This window comes from Molothrus ater, chromosome 5, assembly GCF_012460135.2.
Source record: "Molothrus ater isolate BHLD 08-10-18 breed brown headed cowbird chromosome 5, BPBGC_Mater_1.1, whole genome shotgun sequence".
NCBI lineage: Eukaryota > Metazoa > Chordata > Aves > Passeriformes > Icteridae > Molothrus > Molothrus ater.
In genome coordinates this window covers 11,191,559-11,203,640 of record NC_050482.2, presented here as the reverse complement: position 1 = coordinate 11,203,640, position 12,082 = coordinate 11,191,559, and positions in this window count along the sequence as shown.

Sequence of the window (12,082 nt, the reverse complement as noted above, 5' to 3'; positions counted from 1 at the left end):
AAAATAGCAATGCATGAAACAAAGCAATTGAGAAATCCTCTCTTGGACTTGACCTCATCCTAACGAGGCATACAAGGTCAGGCCTGTCAGATTCATGATTAAGTGTAGTCTTCCTTGTTTTGTTCACATTCTTTTCTGTGCAGAGATACCCTGAGACACTGGGGAATCACTACAGAACATTTTCCTTGTAAGCAATGGCAGTTTTTTCACTTAATTCACTTACTATTTTATTCAGATTATTTTAAAAGAATAACTGGTTCCTTAGATGCTACTGGTACAGCTGCATATTCCAGAATTTTTCCTTACTTTTTCTGTTAGATTATTGCCTGAAAATCAGTGCAGGGTTAGAAGAATCAGAAATGTTAATCCATTAAAACAATGCTGTTTAATTTCTTATAGCAATTTCCTGCATTTGTGTGTTTAGAAACTGTAGGAAAAGGAATTCATTTTCGAGGACATTCAGAAGTGGTATCCAAATGTATTCTGAGTTTAAAAAAAAGAGTTGAAACACAGAACCCTCCACTGAAATGTAACAGATCATTAACAAAACCAAAGGAGGAAATCTGCCTCTCCAGGCACTTCTTGGAAGTCTGTAATAATGTATTTTAAGTAAAAATATATGCCTTATTTGAAAACTCCTGAGACAGCACTGACTCTTGTAATTTCCTTTTTTTATTTCTTTACAAAAAAGCTGTAAAGATTGGGTTCCTTTCTGAATATAGTTCTTAAATTATTATCAATGTGCCAGAATTAAGGAAAGAGAAAATATCTTTTAAAAATGTTATTTGCGCTCAAGAATTTTGTAGTAATGATGTATTCCAATATTTAAAATGCAGCCATTAGAATTCTCACGAAATGATGACATATTTTCGCTAAAATTGGAAAATTTCAACACACATAAGCCCACCACAGCCCTTGGAGATAATAAATTAACCTTGTTAGAATTAGGAGACTGGATTCACTGCAAGTTTTTTTCTCCAGTTTTTTTCTATAGATCTACTAGTGAGAAACCTTTCCTCGGAAATGAAATCCGAGGTGCTCTTGCCAAAGCTAGATTCTACAATTTAGAGTCAAACCATCCCAATTATAAGCTTAACAGGGAAATGATGAGCCTGTTGGGTAATGCTGATTTTGTAAGAGTCAGAGCTGAAGTATTCCTAATGTTTTATTATTTCATGAGTCCACAATACTTTTTTTTTTCCTTCCTATATTGGGATTATGTGGCAAGGTTTTGGTAGCTAGGGGGTGAAGGCTGAAGTGTAGGTTCTCTGAAAAGCTGGCAGAAGTTGTGCCCATGTCTGGCACAGGCACCTGCAGCTCCAAGAGGGACCTGTCACTGTCACCTGGCCAAAGCCAAGCCCGTCAGAGATGGTGGTATCTTATCAGTGTAGCAGATGGGAGGGACAGCAGTGAGAATATGAGAGTAACTCTGCAGACACCAAGGTCAGTGCAGAAGAAGGGTGAGGAGGTCCTCCAAATGGTGGAGAAGAGATTTGCCTGCAGCCTGCGATGAAGACCATAGTGAGGCAGGATTTCCTTCTTCAAGTTGGAGAAGCTCATAGAGGACTGTCTGCCATGGGAGGGATCCTGTGCTGGAGCAGGGCAAGAGTGTGAGGAGCCCTTCTCTTGCAGAGGAAGGAGGTGGAGAGACAGCATGTGATGAACTGATCCCATTCCATTCCCCTGCGCTACTGAGGAGGAGGAGGTAGAAGAGTTTGGAGTGAAGCAGAGTTCAGAAGAACTCAGAAGTGTGTGTAGGAAGCTGTGTTAATTGTTTCTCATTATCCTACTCTGCCTAATTGGCAATAAAGCAAATTAATTTCCCTAAGATGAATCTATTTTGCCTGTGACAGTAACTGGTGAATGATCTTTCCCTGTCCTTATCTCAAAGCATGAGCTTCTCAATGCATTTTCTTCCTCTCTCCAGTTGAGGAGGGGAGTGATAGAGCAACTTGGTGGGCACAACATCCAGCTAGAGTCAACCTACCACACTTTTCTAGCTTTTTTTTTCTTAGTTATTTTAAGCATCTCTTTTGAACCTTTACTTTTCTCCTACTTTCACTCCACAGCACACTCATGCTTGAGAGCTGTTAGTCAATTTGCTGTCAAGTCCCTTGAGGCTGTTCAGATAGTACTTCTTAAGTCTTGTTCTCCATTACTGACATCAGAGTTTCCTTTACCCTTTTACCTACTCCTTGGATATAGAAATTGCCTCCCAGCTTTCCTACAATTAGGTATTGTTTATACGTGTCTGGAACAGAACAATTAAAATTGAAAAGAGAAGCCAAGTATCTTTGGGCTACTGGCCTCTGAGTAGTCATTCTTGGCACTCATCTAAAAATGACTTGTGCAATGTCAAGTTCTGTCTCAGTCCCAATATGTTTCCTTGCTCTTGTGTTCTTTCTTTCTGGCATAGCTGCTATTCTTCCCACAATTGCTGCCAGAGCCATTAGAGACTCAAAGTGCATGTGTGATTCCAAGTCCTCACAAAGTGCAAGAAGAATCCTTGTGACATTTTGTTCAGTATCTTCCTAACTTAAAAGCAATCAGTTTTTGTTACTGCTGCTCAGGAGATCCTTGAGCACAAGATACATTTTCAGTCTTCACACCATATTCTGCATTCTGATCTTGATAATAATACAAGTATCAGTTGATTTTGAACACAAGTTTTTACTTAGGATCATTTCACCTATTAATTAGAAAGACTGCATACGGCATAGAAAACAAAGTTCAATTATCTGTTTAAGTAAGGAAATGCTGAAAAAAAGGAATGTTCATTCAAGATAGAAATAGATCAAATTCTTGCCACTGCTTAATTCACAGGGGAGCACTGCCTTAAGGAAGCAAGAGCAGTCCAGGCATTCAAGCACCTTAATAAAGGATCCTTTAGTTCAGAAGTATAACAACAAGACTGATGAGGCTGACAGCCTTTATATAAAAGCTTAAGAGTTTTAAAAAGTAAATTCATTAATTAAGGTATTAATGTTAATAGTATCCTCTGACAATAGACAGGGCCTGATTTTTAAGAAAAAAGCTGAAGAAAACTTGGGCTAAACCGGAAGACAGTGCTTGTTCAAAAGACATAAGGCATGTTCAGTCTTACATTTTCATCAGAAGGTGTTCTGCAGACATAGCATTTTTGTTTGAAAAATACAAGTGAGAGGCCAAAGAAATGAAAGCTAATTAAAGTCTCCTGAGATAAAAAACAAATCTTAAGAATCTTTGCAGTAGGAGAGGAGCTAGGCTCTGTGAATGTTCTCTGGGAGCAATCCAGCTGATTCTGGTGGAAAAAGAATCTGAGTTATGTGGCTAAAAACCAGACAGAAAGTTTTCTTACTTGTGTTTTAAGAGATAGCAGAGAACTATCCACCTGAGCAATCTAGATCAAAGGGGTTTGGGTTTTCGTTTGTTTTGATTTTTTAAATGACTACAGCAATTGCTACTTGGCAAGAGTAAAATAATCTAAAACAACTTTATTTTTCACTGTGTGAACACTGTATAAACAAACAAAACACTCTCATTATTTAAATAACCAGCAATTTCTTATTTTAAAAGTTTTTTGGCAAATCTAATTTCTCTGTTTTGAGGAACGTGGAAATTTCAATTGCAAAGTATCTGATTTTTCAAAGGACAAAATCAATCTTCGTAAATCAGTAATATAAATTTCAAGGCATCCAGTACAATTTGTGACTTCTGAGAATAACAATTTTAGGATTTACGTACATTAAGATATTGCAGTGTTTGGTTTTCAGAAATTGAGCAGAAGCACTGCTTTCACACATGCTGAGACTAAAATAATGCATGGAAATTAACAGGCTTTATCTCCGAAAATTAAAAAAAAAAACAAACATGGAGGCTCTGCTCTTCCACTGCCTTAGATTTATGTAACTTCACTTCTTCAATAATGTAAATACTTGTGGATTCCTGTGACCTGCCACTTGGTCTGGCTTCTACACCTGAATGGCTCTGAGTAGGTCCAGACTCAGAGAAAGGGACAACAGCTGTCACTAATTCCAGGTGTGTAGGCAGCAGGGTAGGCAACAGGATGAGTTCAAAATCCTCCTCTGACATTTGCTCTGTGCCACAGGAGTTTCCAGTCTCACCACCTTGACTTGGCACCAGCTTCCCCCAGGCTCTGCACGGACGGTGAACACTCATTTAATTACCCAAGTAAATCTGGCAGGGACAGGCTGTCTTTAAGCAAGGAAGTACTCCATTTGGGAGTTTCTAAGCTCAAACTAACTTTTAACTTTGGCATGTGCATAAAAGGTGTAACTGCATAAATTTATTTTTACATTTTTATTCATTACTTTGTTAGTCTCTCTGTTGACATTAAGCAGGTAGAACACTACTTCCAAGGGCTCCAAACTTGATAAACTCTATAAAAATCTATTTGTCATGTCAGAGAATGACCCACCGAACTTTTCATGAACTATTTTGATTTTTACCTTAGAAAAATAATCTTGCTATCCCACTGTTTTACCTGAAGTATCAATTACTCACGTAACATATGGCATAATGCTGTGGTAGTTCTGGAAAGGAGTGCGACATACCAAATATATTTCATTTTTTCATTTTATTAGAGATATGTTATGACCAATATAAATGTCAAATATTTGTTGCTGTAATGTTTCCTCATTAATATCACTCATCATTGCATGGCCTGTCTAGGTTAGCATGCTCCTTGCTAAACCTTAATAGTGAACTAATTTATATCTTAGTCACTAATTGATTTTGACTCATAAATGTTTAATTTATGTGATCGGTCCATTATGTGTCTCTAAAACCACTTGACACAAGCCACTGATTGGAATTCCATCTGCACTCTGTGCTGCACTCCATGAGGCTTAGGTTTCATGCATTGGAAGCACAGAATGTTTGAAAAGTACTAATTTTTAATCAATTGTGTATTCAATTAATTTTTACTAATTGCAACATGGTGGAATGAAGAACATAAAAAATAAACGAGACTAAAAACTTAATGAATTAGGCAGAAAATGACAATTTATGCTGTGATGATTTAATAAAGGGTCATATGAGCTCTTTGAACTGTGAATGAAATTCACCCTGAGTAAAACCCAGGGGAAATGCTTATAGGCTGTTTAAATTCTAGTCATTGTATCAAATCTCCCTAACTACAGTCACTTTCTCCGGACTAAACTCTTTTCAGAGAAATAAATCCCCTAATCACATAAGTCGGAATTACAAAATGAGGATTAGAACAAGTCAGACAAAGCTTAAACAATAATTTTGTTTCTGCTCCCTTCTAAGGCCTCGTGAGTTTGAGTAGAAGGTATTTCTGAAATCATGAAATTCCTTCAAAAGCTTTGGATTCACTCGATACACACATGGTATACAATGCAAATTAAACATGAAGTATGGAAGTGGTATTTAGGGGAGGGATAGTTGTAAAAGTGGGAGTCTGTTCACTTGGATGAATTTGATCCTAAGACAGGGAAGATTACATAGAAATGCAGTAGCCACATCAAAAAGATCTGTAGCACTTCAGAAAGCACCTCACTTTAGTCAGTACACCAAGCGTGGCAGCATGCCAAAGAATCAGGTCTGTGTTCCTGCCGTGCTCTTCCGGTGAGGAACCTGGATGGTATGAAAAGTATGGCTCTGCAAGGAATCACAACACAATTTCAAAGGTAGCCACAAGTCTTCCCAGCCACATCCATTTCAGTGAGGCACACATGGAATTTTCCAAGGAAAAAGGTAGTATTTTGCAGGGTGCTTTCATGGTGGAAAATGGCAATAGGCAAGGTTGCAAGAGGCAAAAAAAAAGCTCAGCTTGCTACTAAGCTTCAGTTAGAATCTGAAATTGAAACAAGGCACCAGCATGTACGTGCATGTAAACATGAAAGCATGTGTAATATACTTAGTTGGTCAAAAATGGAATATTATTGACCTCACAGAGGAGGGCCTCCACATTTTACTAGGTCAAAGGAAAGTAAATTATCCACAGGAAAATATGCCCTCACATTTACTATTCAAGAAAATATCTTCTCGCAAGCCTCACCAGCTCATGAGTCAACATATGCCTGTCATGCCAAGACAAAAAAATTCTTTCTATTACATGCAGATGACAAATCAAAATACCAGGATCTGCTGGGTCTAAGTGTCTTTTCGTAGGTTTTTCATAAGACAAATGGTTGGAAGCTGCAAATGATGCCATGAATGCTGTTGAAAAGCTGTGAAAAACCATCCCCACTGCAGTTGTTTCTGTCTTTTTTAAGAAGATCCATGCATGTTACTGGAATGTGCACACATTATTTAGGCATGTGTGCATTAGAACCCAGGGCACATTAAACTGTAGTCAGAGGCATCACAGATGTCCTTACAGGTATCATCTGATAGGTGTCCATGGTGCTTGAAAAAGATACCAGAAGGCTCTCTTGGGCACACAGACTTCAGAAAATACAATGTTCAGTAAAACCTAGAATGTGTAACTGCTGTTAAAATAATCTCACATGCAGAAGTACAGCAGAAAAAAAACTTCCTCACTGCATGAATGTTCATGCTGAAATGAGCACACAAGACTTTTAGAGATACTGTTCTGATATGGAAAAGATTTATCCTCTGAGAAGAGGTGGGTAGACAGCTGGGTAGTGAGATTTGGGGAAAGGAGGAGAACTGTGAGCTAGAATTGCAGAGTGAGAAAATGAATTGTGAGAGATAGACTGGTGAAAAACTAACTAGAGAAACACTAATAGAGCAGAGTGCAGCATGGATGAAATAGTTTCCAGAAACTGGAGGGACCAAGCATTTATGTGTCTGCAATCCTATGGCTGCTACTACCCAGAAAGTCTTGGGAATGTCCTGCTGAATCCTCTCCAATACCATTTTGAGAATCTGATAAGTGACTATTGTTACTTTTTGCCTAAAACAGAGAAGCCTGAGTATAATTATACAGAGGGCGTGTGCTTTGCCGCAAACATGCCTGGGGTGTTTCATGTTGTGACGACATGTTTACAATTCTGTCATCTTTATCCTATATAATTTTAAGGATTTTTTTTTTTAATGCTTAACACTAACGAGTGCTCTGACTTCCCAAATCATAAGCAAGAGATGAATGATACATCTCATTTCCTTTTAGCTGTTGTGGGTTGGAAGGAAGGGCACAGCACTGGTTTTGGTAGCCCAGTATGCCTGCTTTGCCACTGAACCTTCCTGGCACTGTATTCAGAAAACTCTGAGCTTTTCCAGCCTCATCTCAGATCCTCTTACAGTTCTGGTGCAGGTAAGAGGGGGAAAATTCTTTTCTTTTCTTTTCTTTTCTTTTCTTTTCTTTTCTTTTCTTTTCTTTTCTTTTCTTTTCTTTTCTTTTCTTTTCTTTTCTTTTCTTTTCTTTTCTTTTCTTTTCTTTTTTCTTTTCTTTCTTTTCTTTTCTTTTTTCTCATCTCATCTCATCTCATCTCATCTCATCTCATCTCATCTCATCTCATCTCATCTCATCATCTCTTTTTCTTTTCTCTTTTTCTTCCTGTATGGCTGAAGCTGCTCAGTATTCATTTTCTTGGAAGTGGGAGGACTTCAAAAAGAGTGTTGAATGGCAGTTGGGCAGAAAATAGATAATGGGTAGAAATACTGTGGGCTTTGCTCTTCTGAGGCTTTAGGAAGGAACACAAACAACAATACAGTGTTAAGTCACCAAACTTAAATTATTATTTATAATTAGCCTTTTCAGGTAAGATTTTTCTGTGTACCAAAGAGCACTCATAAATATGGTTTTCATTTGCAACAAGCTTTTTGATGAACTGATGGTGTGAGAAGGTTATATACCTGAACTTCATACAGAAGAAGAAGAGAAATAGAAGAAAGAAAAAAGTATCAAGGGAGATAGGGGAAATATAAATGTTAATGACAAGGAACAAGGACAGAATTTATGGAAAGCAGTCAATTCTGGAAGACCTGGAAAAAAACCTAGGGGCTAATCCAAGGAGGGAGGAGACAAAGTAAGGGAGATGCTTGGTGGAGGAGTGACTGCTGAGATGATAGGGTGGAAGGTGAGAGACATAGAGCTGGAGGTGGGAGGAGATTTTCAGAGAAGAAAACAGGGGTAAAAGGAAGCACATGTAGGAAGGAAGGCAGAAGTCTGGCAACAAGTTGGAGGCTGCAGCTGTGAAAGGCACACAGGAAGCAATCAACAGGACTCCAAGAGGATCAAAGGTAGAACAACAGCATTTACAGCATAAGAGGATAGGTCAGAAAATATCCAGATTAATGCAAATTTCTGGAATATTTTTTAATTCTTAACTTTTGCCTGTCACTGATTTTCTGTCTAACTTTAGAGAAGCAGAAATTAAGAGTCAGTTAAGAGGTTTATGCCATGGAGTGTCCCTTGAGTTAGTACATATGGAGTTCTATAGCATCTGTCACAATGACTCACCTCCAGGTTCCTGATAACCCTCTGAGACAGCTATTATCTTAAATATGACTTGGCAGACAGGCTGATAACTGTTGTTATTTGCTGCAACTTTCTGGAAGGAGGTCCTCTATAGGCTGTTCAAATAAAAAAATAATTCCATGCTAACTTATTAATAATTTAATAATTTTAGAAAAATATTAACCCTGCTATGATAAAAGGATTTAGCAAAGATCCAAAAAGACAGGCAGAGGAGGCAACAGCCCTGCCACTTGGCTCAGATGTTTATTTAGACAACCAAGTTCTGAAGCAAAGCCTGTGGAAATATTATAGAGAATCCCATGAATTTGAACAGCTGTACTCACAGCTGGGATCCCTCATCCTGACCTGTCTCTGTGCTTGGTGTAAATAAACATAATAACCCCAAATCTGAAGAATTATCTCTAATATGACACGTATTATCCTGCTTCCAGTACTTTGTGGGGATTAAATGGGATTAGACTGTGTTTGTAAAGAGTTACTGCAAAGTCAGTGAAATTTGGCAACAGGACCTGATACCTTGCCTCCAAATTCTGGGCTATTGCAGAGGCTGAAGGGACCAGAGGCAAAGGCTGGTCTTGAAAGGATTTCTTAGAATTGGTCTTACTTGTGAAGCATAAGTGTTGAGATGGAATTATCTCGAGCTAGAGGTTTCATAATTCTTTATCACTTGAGACAGCTCACCTACAAGGGAGTTTAAAAGGTCTGTGCAACTTTCTGTTTGTGGCTGACACAAGATCAGCTGGGTGGTGGGGCACTGGGCAGCAGGGTTGCTTAGGGTCACTGCAGCAACTCTAATTTTCTGTAAATAAGGAGATAAATTTGCAGGCTCTTCTGCAGCTCTGCAGTTCCTTGTGGCAAGAGTTGTGAGAGCAGCTCTCCCTCCATACAGGTATGTGACCCTGCTCCTGGGCTAGAGGAAGATTCAGAGCACACAGCTGGATATTGTATAAACTGCTTGTAAATGCAATATTGCATCCTAAAACTTGCAAAATGCTTCTAACTGTTGGTTATTGAAAGCAAAGAGAGATGTTATTCAGCCTCTATTTCTTGACTGTTTATAAATCCAAGAAAAGTCAATTCACTAAAATTTATAAAGACTAAATATACTGGTAATCAAATTATTTCACTTGCATATTGTGATAATATTGTGTATATTGGTAATATTTCACTCTACATTGCAATTAGAAATAAATATAATGAAACTTTAACTGCAAAAACTGTATTAATAATTTGCCTCTTAATCATAATATTGTATATGAAAGTCTATTATATAAGCAACTAAATACATATGTTATAAAAATATGAGCAGAGATATCAATTTTGGGGAAGTATAAATTTAATAATGTGATAAAAAAGAATATATGAAAGATTATTAATTATTACATGTAATAATTATTAATGAAAGATAATTCTTAACTACTATATGTAATAATTATTAATTATGGGAATGGTATCATTATTACTTAGAGGGGAAAAGCATATATATCTCTCTGTGTAGTTTTAAAACTATAATTTATGTGCATATATAAAAATATATAATAATATATAATAAATATGCTGAAGTAATATGAGTTAATTTATATATGGAAGTACTGAGATCAACCCAATAAATATAGCATAACCATGTGCTACTTTAGGGATTTATTTTCTTGAAAATTGACACAATAGCTATAATTACCCAGTGATATTTTTTAACTTGGCAGAAATATCCTACTCATAAAAAATATGTAATCTGTAGTTGCTTAGTTTGTTTGGGGTTTTTTTCCTGTCCTCAAGTGAGACTTCAAAAGCATGAATATAATTGGCACAACCAGGAAAATGATCAGAAATGTAAGGGGTTTGGGTTAAATTACTGTATTTTGCAACTACTTTTTTTTTTCTTTCCTGTAACTGATAGTTACATGCATATTTCTGTAACATGTTTTCATCTGAAAGGATAATGCCACATCTTGGAACTGAAAATTAAATGATCTGAGAAGTTCAGGGTATCTGTTAGTTCTCTCATTAATTTACTGCTAGTGCACAGAAATTATTGCTAGTACTTTCTCTACTGCTCTGCTCTTCATAGTGATATTACACAATTTTTCATAATCTCTTTAGATCTTCAGCTGCTGCCAAGGGATCTCCTATGGCACGGGTAATTTTATTTTTCAATGTTGGGGTTTTTGTTTTTTGTCTGTGTGTGAATTACATATGATTCTTTTATTGAGGTAATTAAATACCTTCTCAAAAAAAAAAAAAGAAAAAGGGGGAAAAAAATTCTTTTTTGTATCACAAAAAGTTTTTCTCAATTCCAGCCACCGATTCTGATTCCCTAAGTGGAGTTGGCAGCTGTCCCAGGGGTAGCTTCAGTAAAACTTTCTTCTCCTGCTAGTCTGATGAGGAGCAGGGCTTTCCCCAGCAGTAGGCTGATGGTTTGCCTTTGCTGTTTGAGGCTGGAAGTGTTTGAGCTTTGGTGTTTGAGGCCCAGGGAAGAGCTTCTGTGTCTGGAACATGTAGACTGAAAGATAAGGCTGTCAGTCATTTAACAGGTCTTCAGTACTTGAGAAGTCACCAAGAAGTTGACCTTAAATTTAGATATTCACAACTGGAAAAAAAAAATCTGTACATGTGTTGTTCCTAATTATTACAGAGACATAATTACAGTGTAACTGGTAGGCAAAAATTAACATAAGGACTACCCAGTCATTCTTCAAAACCACTGACATTGTCTGGGATGATTCACTGTGTTGAGTATTTCTCAACCAGGTATTGCACTAGTGAAAGATTTTAGAATTACTCCATTATTCTGTGACTTCTGATCTAGGGAGAAGAGTTTTGCAAGAAGTGGAATATATCCAAGTAGGGAGAGGATTTATTAAATTTCTCCTGACTTTCAGAAGATATTTGCTTTAAAATTTTTGTCTCCTGCCATTGGAGCCTCCTCTCTGTGCCCTCTCTGTGATGTCTAAGACAAATTTTTTTCTCAGTAGCATTACCTTATTACATTTCAGAGCCTCACCCACTTCAACTGTCATAGACCCAGGGGAGTAACAAAGACTGGGAGGAAGAATCTGCTCTTGCAGGACACCTGAGATAAGAAAAAATTAAGAAAGCCAGCCTGATAATAATAGAATTGTAAGTTCTACAACTGATGAGCACTAAGTCATCCCAGTTAAGAAGCTGGCTCAGCACAATTCAGAGATAATCAAATACTAAACACTGAATATATTAGATAAGAACAACACATAAAAATTTACAGCATATAAAGAGTCCTTATAGTTTTTACTTAGGGTGACTTTATGGATTCATCACAAAATACCCATCTTTGAGCACATATGAAATAACAAAGCCCTTGGCTCTGTGTGTGATTGGTTCACTGCACATTGAGTGATGGATTATAATTTTTGAGGCAAGACTTAAGTTTCACTAGCATTAATAGATCAATCCAACCCTTTCAGTAAGAGATTTTCATAGCCCTTTACTGTTCCAGACTCACAAGAAGTCTGTGTTATAATATTAGAGTTTCTCTATTGGATTCTATTTTGCTAAGTTCCCTCCTATCTATATTCTGAGTTACTCTCACATGAACCCACAGGACTGGAAGAATCAGAGTCTGGTCTATCCCTGCTGCTCTTGGGATTTCTTCAACTAATCCCCCTGCTAGAATCACTTGAAAACGAATTTTAAAAG